This window comes from Pan troglodytes, chromosome 12 (assembly GCF_028858775.2).
Source record: "Pan troglodytes isolate AG18354 chromosome 12, NHGRI_mPanTro3-v2.0_pri, whole genome shotgun sequence".
In the NCBI taxonomy this organism is placed as follows: domain Eukaryota; kingdom Metazoa; phylum Chordata; class Mammalia; order Primates; family Hominidae; genus Pan; species Pan troglodytes.
The window spans coordinates 110,609,422-110,624,747 of NC_072410.2; the positions used below are offsets into that span (position 1 = coordinate 110,609,422).

At 38.3% G+C, this 15,326-nt stretch overlaps 1 long non-coding RNA gene across 1 annotated transcript in view; it reads right to left on the minus strand.

Moving 5' to 3' along the window:
* The window catches only part of LOC107972674 (uncharacterized), a 260,787-nt gene extending 248,326 nt beyond the window's left edge, over positions 1 to 12,461 (minus strand). Inside the window, exon 1 of the long non-coding RNA XR_008546177.2 lies at positions 12,360 to 12,461. This is a non-coding gene — a long non-coding RNA (uncharacterized LOC107972674). The remainder of the gene's footprint in view (positions 1 to 12,359) is intronic.
* Positions 12,462 to 15,326: the final 2,865 nt, after the last annotated feature.

The following is a 15,326-nucleotide window of genomic DNA, read 5'->3' on the forward strand; positions in this document are numbered from 1 at the left end:
GACAGGGCTGTCATCAACCCCCCTGGATTCCTGGGACTAGAATGAAGTGGAGATGGGCTATTCAGAATGGGCAGTCAGAGCTGTGCCAGGGCAGGCCTCCTTCCCAGGGAATTACTTCATAACTTATGTCCTTGGACTGGGATGTGAGCTCAGAGGACTGAAACCTCAAATCTGGATTCTAGGTTCGAGCACCTCTCAAACGATAGCCTTTATTCACTCTGTTCACTCTTTCCCAGCCTTCCTTGCTCGTGCAGTACCATGACAACTTTGCCCATTAGTGATCATAACCCTCCCCACTGTGTCCTCTTCTAAATTGATAAATTAAGAATCCATGTGGAACGGAATTTTTTGCAGTCTGTTAGGTCAGCACCCCTGCCAAAACCAAGTGGGCTTAATCATCCTATGGCAGTTCCTAAGTGCTGCTCCCCAGAAATCACAGCCAGGCCTGCAAACCTGCTGTCTGTGTGTCAGGAGAGAGAAGACACCTGGGCCAAATCTCATGGTTGTCATGACAGCCAAGTCTAAAATAGACTTTCAGACACAAGAGCTGTTTGGCTGACTCTGACCTACATGTAAGCATAAATATTATTCATGTTAGAAAGGAAGTGATCTTCTGTTTTCTTCAGAGAGAGATTTGGAAATTCAGGCTATAGATTTGCTTCATGTGGATATTACAAAGTTTAAAAAGGACTCCTAAGTTGCGAAGATGATAATGGTTTGTACTTTTTATAATAATGTCCTTGTACAAAGTGACACTAACATTCTTTATTACCACCTGGTTGCATGTTATGTATTCAGCCTGTATATACAAAAACGCTATGTTTGTAAGCCTTGGGTGCAGAGGTGAGCACTGTTACCAATACTCTTAGTCATAAATCCTTTGTCATCTCCATTCATTCATAAGAAAAAAAGAAAGCAGAGAGACAAGTAAGGGGTGTTGGGGTATTTGCAGTAAGAAATGGTAGAGCCTAGAAAAAGCCTGGGAATAAGAAATCCAAAAATCCTTCATCTCCACTATGGTTTGAATATTTGTTCCCTACAAGCCTCATATTGAAATTTGATCCCCAGTGTTGAAGGTGGGACCTAATGGGAAGTATCTGAATCATGGAGAGGCAGATGGCTCAGGAATACCTCCCCTGGGGGTGAATGAGTTTTAACTCTATTCATGCCTGCAAGAGAGAGCTGGCTGTTAAAGAGAGCCTGGTACCTCTCCCTTTCTCCCTTGCTTCCTTTCTCACCATGGGATCTGTGCATAGGCCGGCTGCCCTTCTCCTGTCATGAGTAGAAGCAGCCTGAGGCCATCACCAGATGCCAGTCTTGAACCTTCTAGCCAGAAGAATCATAAGCCAAGTAATCATTTTTTCTTAATAAATTACACAGCCTCAGATATTCTTTATAGTGACACAAAACAGACTAAGACAATCTTAATTCCTCCTGTCTCAACTCTTGCTAGGTTTGCTCTACCACTGAAGCTCTACAATCTTACATAATATTTTTGAAACAATAATCCTGGCATTTTCCTCTAGAATTTTCTGTATGGGTAGAAATCTAAGCTGTCCGGTATGGCATCAGTGAGCCACTTGTGGCTACTGAGCACTTGAAATGTGGATGGTGTGGATAAGATGTGCAGTAAGTGTGCAATACAAATTAAATGTTGAAGATTTAGTGTGAAAAATAATGTAAAACATTAAATTGATAATTTTTATACTTACATGTTGAAATGAAAATATTTGGATATAGTTGACTAAGGAAAATATGTTATTTAGATTATTTTCACCTGCTTTTTTTTAATGTGGTTACTTAAAAATTTGTAAATGATGTATGTGGTTTACATCATAGACAGAGGGATAGATGATCGAGAATGAAGAAAGGAAGAAGACAAAAATGAAGACAAAGAAGGAGAAGGAGGAGAAAGAGGAACGGAGACGGAGAGAAAGAGAGACTGATCTGGACTCATATCGCTTGGATCTTGAACCCTGAGTTTTCGCTGTTATTGTTGTTCTATATGACATTGATCATATTAGTAAATTTCCTGTGCTTCCATTTCCTCATCTGTAATGTGAGAATAAAAATAGTAATGCTGCTTTTGGATTCTTGGGAATATTAAATACCCAAGAGAAATATTTTTAATATTTTTATTACAAGATGAAGCCCAAACTCTTTTTCTGGCATCCAATATCCTCATTATTTTTGTGCCCAGTTATTTTCTCACTCCTATATTCTTATTTTTCCCCATTCTTTTATTCCTTCCACATTCCAATCAAATGAATATCATGGGACTGACTACAGGTTGTCACAATGATCTCTCCCTCTGTCTTAAACCAAAACTTATTTCAACCTCACCTTCCCATCGCAGGTGATGCTAAATCACCAGTTGCTGGGACTAAGAACCTGAATCATTCAGGATCCTTCTCTTGTGTTTTCCCTCATATCCCAGGCATGGTCTATAGATTCTAATTCTGAAAAATAGCTGAATTTTCCTCCTCTCTCCACCCCACCTAGAATAACCTTCCATCGTCTCTTATCTGGGTTACTGTAACAGCCTCCTCAGTGGGCTCCCTGCCTCCAGCCTTTTTTTTTTTTTTTTTTTTTTTGAGAGAGTCTTGCTCTTGTTGCCCAGGCTGGAGTGCAGTGGTGTGATCTTGGCTCACTGCAACGTGTGCCTCCTGGGTTCAAGCGATTTTCCTGCCTCAGCCTCCTGAGTAGCTGGGATTACACCACCATGCCCAGCTAATTTTTGTATTTTTAGTAGAGATGGGGTTTCCATCATGTTGGCCAGGCTGGTCTCAAACTCCTGACCTTAGGTGATCCACCTGCCTCGGCCTCCCAAAGTTCATCTGCACATACCTGGCAGAGTTGGTGATCTAAAAGCACAAATCACATCCTGCCTTTTCCCTTCTCAAAGCTTCCAACAGCTTGTCACTGTGCCTAGAACAAAATTCAAACTCTTTATCATTGCTTTACATGATCTGGCATTTGCCTACCTTTCCAATGCCATCTGTGATTAATTTTCCTATTGCTCACTCTCCTGAGGACAAACTTGTTTTCTCTCTGATCCTTGAGCAAAGCAGGCTTGATACAGCCTTTGCCCTTCCTACTTTATTGTCTGGAAACCTCTCCTATTTGCTGTTTTCTTGACAGCCTCTTTCTCATGATTCAAATCTCTGTCCAAATGCCATCTTCTGCAAAAGACCCTACCTGGCTAGTCTATAAAGCACCCCTTTCACCACCTTTATTCATTCATTGTCATATAATGCTTTTTGTTTTCTTTGTAAATCTACATAGCTTTTTCTATTCTGAGATTATCTTATCTGTTTACATCTTCAGCCTGTCTTCCCTCCCCAGGATATGACAATGAAGCTGCGTGCCTTCTCTGACTTGGTTATCATTTCATGCCTAGGAGTCAATAGATATTTAATAAATATATTTTGGATGAATTCATTCATTCCCTCATTCATTTATTCATTCATTCTGAGCCTTTGAAGGGTCATGCTGATTCTTTTCTTCGACCTTAGTCTTTTCTTCTCTTTGTGAGATGATAAACTCATAAATCTCCTTCCAAAACTCAACTCAAGCATTAATCTCTACATCCTTTCACAGCACTCCAACTCCCTGGTGATTTCACAGAGCCCTGAGCTTATGACTGCCACTATGCTTCTGTGTAATTGCAGTTATATGTCTCCGCTCCTCCAACTATGAGTTCTTCCAATGTAAGAGCCACATCTCTTGTCTCTGAATTCCCATTGCTCACTGGAGAACCTGGCATCTAGCTAGGCAGAAAAGCAAAACGATTTGTGTCAGGTAACTTAGGTTAAATCTATGACTTTGCTAATTGATTGTCTTTGGAGGCAATTCATAACATTTCTGATTATTTATTTCCTTACCTGTTAAATGGACCTTTTCAGCATAATTTTCTTTTGGAATTGTTTTTGTTTTTATAAGCATGTAGGTACATGTTCTTTCACTTTTGCACAAATGGAAATATATTATGCGTATTAGCTCTCTCCCTGCTACTTTCACTTAACAATTTGTTTTAACTTCATCTTGAGATCTTTCCACATCTGTTGGATCATTCATTTTGATGGTTGCATATTATTATATAATATAGATTATCATAATTATTAACTGGCTCCCTATTGATGGGCATTTAGTTTCAATCTTCTATGATACCAAAACAAAAATGTTGTAATTAATAGCCTTGAATGTGTATGTGATCAATGGCAAATCTACTAGTAAGATAACACTTCAGAAGTGGAATTACTGAATCAAAAGGTATATCCATTTGTGATATAAGTTGCCAAATTATTCTTAATAGAATTATACTATTTAAACTCCTACCAAAAATCAATAAGAGTACAAGTTGTTGTACATACTATCATAATAGGTTATCAAACATTTTGACCTTTGCCATTCTGACAGGTAGGAAATGTTGAGTTGTAATTTCTATTTTTGTTTCTCTTCCCATGAGTTAAGTTGAATATGTTTCTTGAATATATTTCTATGTGTTTAAGAAACATTCATCTATATTTTTCTTTCTTTCTTTTATTTTTGAGACAAAGTCTCTGTCACCCAGGCTGGAGTGCAGTGGGGCAATCTTGGCTCACTGCAACCTCCATTTCCCATGCTCAAGTGATCCTCCCACCTCAGCCTCCCGAGTAGCTGGGACTACAGATGCATGCCACCACACCCAGCTAATTTTTGTATTTTTTAGTAGAGTTGGGGTTTTGCCATGTTGGCCAGGCTGTTCTTGAACTCCTGGCCTCAAGGCATTCTCTCAACTTGACCTCCCAAAATGCTGGGATTACTGGTGTGACCCATTGCACCCGGCCCATTCATATGTATTTTTCTGTGAATTATTCCATAACATTATTTTCTCATTAATCTATTCCATTGTTAGTCTTTTCTACTCAATATGTAGAAGCTCTTTATATATAATATTAACACTTTGTCTATATTGTCTATGCAGATATTTGTCCTAGTTCTTTGTTTGTTCGTATAGTAAAATTTATGACTTGTGAATTTAAACTTGTAAAGGCCTTCTCATTCTAGCATTTATTTTTAATTCTCTAATGTTCTTCAAGTATACAGTTTCACTTTTTATGTCTAAGTCTTGAATTCAGGTTCATCTATAACTTATTTCATTGTAACTTGTGAGAGAGCTATCTGTATTACTGTTTGCACATGGTTATTCAGTTGTTCCTACACTATTTATGGAATAATTGTGTTTAGTAATCATAATTCTCAAGTTTATTGTAGTCTTAATTCTACAGTTAAATGGGTTCAGCTATCTCTATCATTTGCTATAGTTTCTTCTCCCACTGTTCTCAGAATTGTTTTGAAGGTAAAAGGTAATATGAATTAGCCTAACAGGGGCTAGGCGCTCAATGAATTTTAACTCTATTGCTATTGAGAGTCTTGTTAAATTATTTTGTTTGTTTCAATATACAAGTTACTCTATTTAGTTAATAAATATTATAATAACCCAAAGGAATAACTGTCACAGCATTTATTGGGCAACTATTTAAATATACAAGCTTTGGAAGATTTATCTAAGCAATTATTTATGCTGGCATGTGTAGGATCCTGAAATGAATGGGACAGAAACTCTTTCTGCAAGGAGTTTGCCAGGCAGTTCTATTGGCAGCCATTCAACAGCTAATTTCAACAGCAGGAAAATTGGAATAGAACTACAATGGAAGTGGAAGAAGAATACTGTGTGAGGAAGTAGAGGGAGTATTTATTTTTACCGTAAGAATTGGAGTAGGGCTAATGTAGATGATGTCCTTTAGAATGGACTTAAAGGATAAAGGAAGGCTGTAATTGATGGAGTCGAGAAGGAGGAACAATCCAAACAGCCAACAGCTTAGCCAAGGCATAGATCTGTGAGCCTGCAAAGCACGGACAGAATGGAAAGTAATATCCACCAACTGAATATTGATCCCTGTGCTGATATCGCTTGCAAAGGATTTTGTGCCAACGTGACCTTTTCATAAAAGGCTGTTTGTCCAGGGCTGAGCTGACAGTGCCTCTGACCTGTCTTCTTGGGCTCTGCTGCCCATCAAGCCTCAAAGGGCTCTGGACTAACTAAAGCTCTCCAGCTGCCTGAAATGAGATTCTTTAGCAATTTTGTGAGTCCCTTAACCTTCTTTAGCTTGATTTTCTCATTTGTTTTATAGTGTGGTAATGAGTAGCTTACACAAAGCATCTATCACAGTGCCAGGCTCACATCTATTTAAGAAAATGAGTGAGCACTTAGCCAAATTGTATTAAAAGTACCTTTTGGATGCCTTAATGGAGTTATCCAAGGTCTGGAGCTCAAGAAAAGTTTGGGATTAGAAATAAAGATTTGGGGATCAATATCATGTAGGTGATGTTTGAAGGAATAAATAAGAACACACAAGAAAATAATTTCAAGGAAAGGGAAGTGAAGTCTAACAATACAGCCTCGAAGAACACCAGCACATAAGGCCCACATATTGTATCATACAAGACCTGACATACAGAGATGAAAAGTGCAGTTACCATAAAAGAAAAAAAAAAACCTAGAAAAACAGGATGAAGAAAATAATATTCCTTAACTTTATATGCAGAGATAGTAACTTATAATAGTTTGATTTAATTCTGATATTTTTCTTATACATATTACTACTTTTTAACAGCTTTATCATATTTTTCATACTTTTTGTAAAATATAGAATTCTATGTGAAAATTTTCAACACTTACTAAACAAACATTCATTGAGCACTTACCATGTTCTGGATGTTGGCAGAAAATGGCCAATTAGACAAAAATGTCTGTGCTCTCATCAAGTTTACATTCTAGTGGGGAAGAAAGACAATAAACAAACAAATAGGAATAGAGATGGCAGCTCAAGGGATAAGTGCTATGAAATAAAAGAAAACAGGGTAAGTGCATATCAACAAATGAAAAAGGGGCTGGTTCCTTCACACGGGGTGGTCAGAGAAAGAGGAGATCGTAGTTGACTACACCTCAAAAGATAAATAAACATAAGTAAAAATACAGTATTATCTTTCTGTATTGTGTGTTTTTGTAGCATATTTCAGCTTTTTAAATGTATAACTTGTGATTTTTTTATTCTAAATAAGTATTTATTTTTGCATCTAAAAAAAGGACAATTACTTGGTCTCGAAGACAACAAAAGAGAGATGAATGAACAGAAAATTCTATAGATTGATTGTAGGAAAAAAAAGTGTCACAGGAGCTGAGCTGAGAGGAGAAATATCTAAGTTAGTGGAATCTGGGACAATAGGTTACATTCAAATCAAGCCATGGTCAATCAAATAAATCAGGTAACAAAAGATATTACATGCAGAGTAAGCATGAGCACAAAAGTGTGCTTATGTGAGTATGTGCTGGTGGTGTTGAGGAAGAGAAATATCTTAGGAGTCCAACATACAGATTGGTGAGAAGAAGGAAAGGCAAACTTGGAAAAGTAGAGAGGTAGGTAGGAGAAAGTGTCTTTCAAAGATTTAGTCCTAATAACCATATGTAACGTTAATGAAAGGAAATCTTGAGGATAGGTGGTGTTCTAGAATCTAGTTACGCTAAAAGAGCACTGATTATTATAGTAGTCGATATAGTTTTAGGTGATGTGTTTAGCCTATAACTATCTCAGAGGCAATCACATACTTTTGATAAGAATTCTCTTCCTATCAAGCAAATCCTTTTCTTAAAGGCTTCCCTTTGTCCACATGGTTTGCTTCAGTTTTATGTTGTAGATCACTTGCTTTAACAAATGTTCACTTTCCATCAAGTGCTACAACAGCAGCTCAAACCTGTATTTCTTCAGTTTTCTTATCTGTTGAAATAGGTCTTATATCCAGAGAGACAATGAGTTATTAATGCAAAATACATAGGATTCTTGGAATCAATTCTGAGTTTCATCCACTTACTAGGTAGATAATACTAGACGAGTCATTTCAAACCTGTGAGTCCCAAAAACTTCATGGATAAACAGGGGTTAGAATCAATTCCAATTTTATGGAGTTATGGGAGGTCCAGATAAGATTGTGAATGTGAAAAATGCTTTTTGTGAACTCTGAAATATCATATACAGTTCTTTTGATTTTGTAACCTCATCTCTCACACTAGCCTGAAAAGACAATTTGCATTCCATTTGTGTTGATGTCTTTGTTATGTAAATTCTTTTGAGCTTTGCTAACTTAAAATTGTTTTAAGACTAAATTGGGAGGCCTCCCATTTCTAGTTCATGGCATTTCATAGTCACACCACGTTGATAACTTTCCTGTTTTAAAGATATCAGGGATGAATTCTCCTACTTCTATTTTAGGGTACGTACCTTTATCTGTACTTATGGCAAGTTTGTGAGGTTAATCCCTTTGTTGAAATTAAAGTGAAATAGACACAGACTGCCCGTTCATGATAACAGTACCAAGTTTCTACTATAAACTAAATATGTGAGATAATTTTCTGAGTCTTTTCTCCATTCTTCCTCAAAGATTAGGTGACACTGAACTAAAAAATTCTTTTTTTCTAAATCCATCTTCATTATTATGACCATAATTATCACTAAGTACTTTCTGCCTAGAACACAATGTGCTCTTGCATTTTGTGTACATTATCACATTTTAATCCCCAGAACAACTGTATGTATTGGCTACTATTATTATGTCCACATAACAGATGAGGTTCATCAGGCTCAGAGACATTGAATGATTCCTCAAGGCCACACAGCTGGCAGGTGGCTGAGTAGGATTTGAGTGAGATTTTGCTTGGTTGCAAGACCAGACTGACAAAGAAAGGCTAGCAATGTAAATAATAATATTTGAAACCTCAGATACCCAGTATTGTACAGTTAGCAAGCACAGAATCCTTGGAGTATAAGCTGGGTTAAAGTCCAATCTTTGTCACTATTAATAGTTTAAACGTAGGCAAACTTATTTAACCTCTCGGAAGCTACAGTCCTCATCTGTAAAATGAAAATGTCTGCTAACTTGTTGGTCCTTCCTCCTCTGAAATTCCAAAATTCTGTGTTTCCTTGGTCTATGTTGAATTTTTAACGCCAGGAAAAATAACAGCAGCAGCAACCGTCTATTAGATAGTTGTGTACCACTGTTACTTTTCATTTTTAAGAGTAAATACTCTGCAAAACTAGAAAATTCTGGAACAACAAATCGCAGTCCTGCTATTTTTGTTTTCAGGTGTGTCACAGCCTGGAAACTCACTGTAGAATCTTAAAATATTAAGTCTCAAAGAGGCCTTAAAATTAGATGGAAGTATTGTCTAGGGAAACACTAGCTACTACAACAAATAAGCACCCAAATTTTAGCAACTTAGCAAAAGAGAAATGTATTTCTCTTTCAAATTGCAGTCAAATACTCTTACTTTGGTTTGAGGACACATTTTCTTTATATACTAATCAAAGGATCCAGTCTCTTCATTTTAAAGCTTTGTAAGGGTCAAGTCAAGTCATTTTCAGGATATTGCTTGTGGAAGGGAAAATGGGAGCATAAAAGATATCCCCATTTCTTAAAAGCTGTGACCCCAAAATGGTACACATAACTTCCACTTACATTTCATCAGTAAAATTCTCATGTAGTAGTTTAACTTTTGGAAACAGGAGAATGTAAGGGAAAGCACCTAAAATTGTGAACACTGAACAAATTCTGTTTCCATTCATTTTTCTGATAAGCAGATCATCCCTCCTCCTACCCAGAGATACTCTCACCATTGAGTTACTCAGCAGCTTGAAGTCCATGATCTCTAGGGTATAGAGTAACCTCTCATTTGAGTCTAGAGGTGACTCAAGGGCTGGGTGTGGTGGCTCATACCTGTAATCCTAGTACTTCGGGAGGCTTAGGTTGGTGGATCACTTGAGCCTAGGAGTTCAATACCAGCCTGGACAACAGAGCAAGACCCTGACTCCCAAAAGTATATATATATAATTATAATTAATTAATATTATTATATTATTAAATAGTATTATAATTAATATATATTTATATTAATATATATTTATATGTACATATATGTGTGTGTATATATACATACATATATATGTATGTGAACATACACATACATACATAAATGTGAACATCATATATATGTATGTATATATACACACAGAGAGAGAGAGAGAAGTAGCTCACGATCTGGAGATCTATGAACTCCAGATCATGAGTTTGGGCATCTCTTCCCCAAACATACATATAATAGAAAAGAGTGTAGCAGATCCAGTAGAAGAACGATGAAATTCCCACCGAGAACGGGAAGAACAGGAAACACAAGGCATTCACTGGGGGGAAGAACAGGAAACACAAGGCATTCACTGGTCCTTCTTCATGATGCACTCCTGCTGGAGAAGTGATTCTTGATCTGGACATGGAGGAAGTTATTTGGGATTAGACCCTGGATAAGCCTTCTGGGAGGAACTGCTTTGTCTGTTTCATCCATGACCTGGTTCTGGCTTGTGGGATGTGGATCCTCGTTCATTATCTTCCATGGTCACATGGGTGTTGGAGGCGGAAGAGCTTTTGCAGTACAATTCTGATTTTGTGAACGTTAGGATTTAAGAGTTGTTTTATAATAACTGGCATTTTTTTTTTAAATCCAGGAAAACTGTTTCTTTAGCAATATAATTTCCTCAAAAAGTTCTTGTTATGGGTTGAATTGTGTCACTCAAAATTGATTATGTAGAAGTTCTAACCACCGGTACCTTGGAATACGACCTTATTTGGAGACAGGGTCTTTAAAAAGCTAAACTGAGGTCATTAGGGTGAGCTGCAATCCAATATGACTGGTGTCCTTATAAAAGGAGGAAATTTGGGAGCTATGCATGGTGGTGCATGTCTGTAGTCCCAGCTACTCTGAAGGCTGAGGTGGGAAGATCACTTCAGCCCAGAAGTTTGAGGCTGCAGTAAGCCATGATCAGTGGTAGTACAAGTGGTAACTGTACGACTCCAGCCCAGGCAACAGAGAACCTTGACTCTAAAATTAATTAATTAATTAATTAAATTTACAAAGGGGTAAATTGGAGACAAACTTGTATCCAGGGAAAATACCTTGTGAAGATCAAGATGGCCATCTGCAGACAAAGAGGGGAGGCCTGCCTCAGATGCGTCTTCACAGCCCTCAGAAGGAGCCAACTCTGCTGACACCTTGACTTTGCACTATTAGTCTCCAGGAATATGAGACAATAAATTTCTGTTGCTTAAGCATCCCAGTTTGTAGTAGTTTGTTACAGCAGCTCTATCAAATTAATACAGTTCCTTTAAAAGTTTCTGATCTATTTTCTACTGGTCAGTCCTATGTACAAGACTTAAAGTTCATTTCCATACTTAATAACAAAGTTTGCTTTATCTCTCTGCTTTCTAAGCCCCATGCCTGTATCTGTTGACATAATGTTTGATATCATGCAGCCATCTGAAACATCAGGCTTGAGTGGAAAGGTTTTACCCTTAATCAGATCTTTGTCATAGGGCTGATTCTCTTTGTTTAGCCAAATAGACATAATAGGTCCTTTTATTGTTGACATCCTTTTCTAGAATTATCTCTTCCCATTTAGGATCTAGATGCCATCTGCTTTCTAACTTGGCAAAATCTCAAATTTCTGAACTCTTCCTATTTTCTTATGCTTTTTCTTTCAAACCAGTCAGTCCTTTCTTGAGCTTATCTCTTTCTTGTAATACTTTACTGCAAAGTAAAGGCCAAAACTCACTAACACAATAGTTCTTACCGTTTTCCCTGGAGATTTGGGCTCAGTAGGAATGTCATCTGTTTCTAGGCAATAGTTTGATCACATCAATAGAATACTGTTCTAGGCTACAATATCTTTTATTATTGGTTCTGCCTAACTGCTAAGTCAATACCACCTATTTTAGGTATTTATTAAGTCAGCATTTTTATTTCTAGTAGCAATTTTTGTATTAGGTATGGTATTAGTAGCAGCTGTGACAAATGAACTCCCAAAGTTAGGTGCCATAATATAACAAAAATTTATTTCTTTTTCACATAAAAGATATTTAAGTGGTTTGTTTTGTTTTGTTTTGTTTTTTTATATGGTGACTCAGAGACCTGGGTTTCTTTCATACTAAGACCCCACTAATCCCTGAGGACTCAGCACTCCCGGCAATCAGCTGGTCAAAAGAAGAACATGGAGTATGGAGAAGAAACAATCTCTTCTTGAAAGCCTTGCCCTGAATGGCGTAAATCACTACTGCTCCCACTCTACTGTAAAAGTCAACCACAAGCCTGCTCCTAATTGCAAAAGGGGCTGGTATATTGAGTCTAGTGGTGTATCAGTCCATTTTCATGCTACTGATAAAGACATAACTGAGTCTGGGCAATTTACAAAAGAAAGAGGTTTAATTGGACTTACAGTTCCACATGGCTGGGGAGGCCTCACAATCATGGCGGAAGGCAAGGAGGAGCAAGTCCCATCTTTTGTGGATGGCAGCAGGCAAAGAGAGCGCATGAGCAGGGCAACTCCCGTTTTTAGAACTGTCAGATCTCGTGAGCCCATTCACTGTCACGAGAACAGCACAGGAAAGACCCACCCCCATAATTCAATCATCTCCCACTGCGTCCTTCTCACAACATGTGGGAATTATGGGAGTTATGAGATGAGATTAGGGTGGAGACACACAGCCAAACCGTATCAAGTGGCGTACCCAGGAAGAAGGGTATGCATACACTTCAGTGAGCAGATGATGTCTTTGTCATTAGAGACATTTTGCCAGTCTTATAGACGAGAAAATTAAGGTTCAGAGAAATAATGTAACTTGTCAAAGATCACATAGCTTATAAATAATAAAATTGGACTTGACCATATATGTCTGAGTTTTATATGAGAAAAAAAACAAACAAGAGACTAGCAGAATGATTAATACTCTAAAAGCTACAAATTTACCAAATTTAGAAAATAAAAATAAAAGCACTAAATTGAATTTGAATTTTAGATAAACAACAACAGAAATTTTAGTGTAAGTATGTCTCATGCAATACATTATCTTGAAAGCTTGCCTAAAAAGAATGTTTTAAGAATTACAGGGAGGCCAGGTGCAGTGGCTCATGCCTGTAATCCTAGCATTTTGGGAGGCCAAGATGGGTGTATCAAAAGGTCAGGAGATGAAGACCATCCTGGCCAACATGGTGAAACCCCATCTCTACCAAAAAAAAAAAAATACAAAAATACAAAAATTAGCTGGGCCTGGTGGCGCGTGCCTGTAATCCCAGCTACTTGGGAGGCTGAGGCAGGAGAATCTCTTGAACCAGGGAGTAGAAGGTGGCAGTGAGCTGAGATCGTGCCACTGCACTCCAGCCTGGCAACAGAGCTAGACTCCGTCTAAAAAAAAAAATGTAGGCTGGGTGCAGTGGCTCACACCTGTAATTCCAGCACTTTGGGAGGCTGAAGTGGCAAGATCACTTGAGGTCAGCAGTTTGAGACCAGCCTGGCCAACATGGCAAAATCCCATCTCTACTAAAAATACAAAAATTAGCCAAGCACAGTGGCAGGCACCTGTAATCCCAGCTACTTGGGAGGCTGAGGCAGGAGAATCTCTTGAACTCGGGAGGCAGAGGTTGCAGTGAGCCGAGACCATGGCATTGCACTCCAGCCTGGGCAATAATAGTGAAATTCTGTCTCAAAAAAAAAAAAAAAAAAAAAGAATTACAAATAGTAGGTACAAAAAGGACACAGAGATGGATGTGCGAAGCATGTTTAAATATACTCCATGTCATATTCAGGGAAAGATAGTGCTTGAAAATTACAAGAATGCTATCTTTGGCCCAATCCAAGAAGGAGTTGCCAGTGAATTAGAGCTGGTGTTCAAGTGAGCCCCTTGTTATTGAAAGTGCAGGTGAGTCCTCTCTGAGGACCTGGCTGAGCACTCCTATGATGTGTGTTTTGTTTCTAAGAGATGTTTGTACATAATGACCTTCTACGTAAGATGATATTCTGAAAAAATTGCTATGAGTATTGACAGTAGCATTGGTAAAGTGCAAGTAGGTAACTATTCTAAGATACACTAACATTAAAAATAAGCCCTTTGTATTATTTAGAATGGAAATTAAATGTTTACATTCTCTAAAATATAAATTTTATTACAAAATAACTGAGTAGACTTAATCTTTTTGCTTACAGCTTTTCCCTAAATTGTCTCTTAATTGTCTTAGTCTGTGCAGGCTGCTGTAACAAAGTATCACAGACTGGGTAATTTATAATCAATAAAAATTAATTGCTCACAGTTCTAAAAGGTGAGAAGTCCAAGATCAAGGAGCTGGCAGATTTGATGTCTGGTGAGGGTTCACTCTCTACTGCAAAGAGGGTGCCTTGCTGGTGTATCCTCACATGGTGAAAGACAAAATGGCTATACTCCCTCCAGCCCTTTTATAAGGGCGCTAATTCCATTCATGAGGGAAGAGCCCTCATGACCTAACTGCCTCCAAAAGGCCCCACCTTGTAATACTATTGCACTGGAAATTAAGGTTTTTTTTTTGTTTTTTGTTTTTTGTTTTTTGTTTTCTCAGATGGAGTTTCGCTCTTGTTGCCCAGGCTGGAGTGCAATGGTGTGATCTTGGCTCACCACAACCTCTGCCTCCCGGGTTCAAGCGATTCTCCTGCCTCAGCCTCCCAAATAGCTGGGATTACAAGTATGCGCTACCACGTGTAGCTAATTTTGTATTTTTAGTAGAGATGGGGTTTCTCCATGTTGGTCAGGCTGGCCTCGAACTCCCGACCTCAGGTGATCCGCCCTCCTAAGCCTCCCAAAAGTGCTGGGATTACAGGCACGAGCCACTGCACCCGGCCGGGGATTAAGTTTTAACATGAATTTTGTAGGGATGCATTCAACCCATGGCACTTGCCATTTCTGGTCCAACCCCTGAGTATATTATATATATATTTTTCCAACCCTGGGCATATTATTTAATACTCAGAAAAATCTGACAGGTACTATTGGCCACGTGCTATAGATCAGATCAATGAGGTTCATGTATGTTCCAAGGACACATTTCTCATCAGTTCTTATAAGGCCTTAAATTGAGGTTTCTTGAGCCCTAATCTACCCTTCTCTCCATTAAGATAACCAAAAGACTGTTTTCCCCCCTGCCTGTTGTTTCCATATTTCTCTAACCCAAGACAAATATAAATAAAAGTAACAGCTGGACATTATGTGGTTTGTGATCAAGGCCATTAGATTAGAAAGATGACAGGCCTTCCCACCCTCTGCACATTTGTATCCATGGCCAACGTGCAGCAAACTCTGGGAGAAGACCAAGCCCAGCACTTCCTCCTCCTGATCCTCCACCTGACAGTTATTTGAATGTGATGCTCATCTGTAAGTTA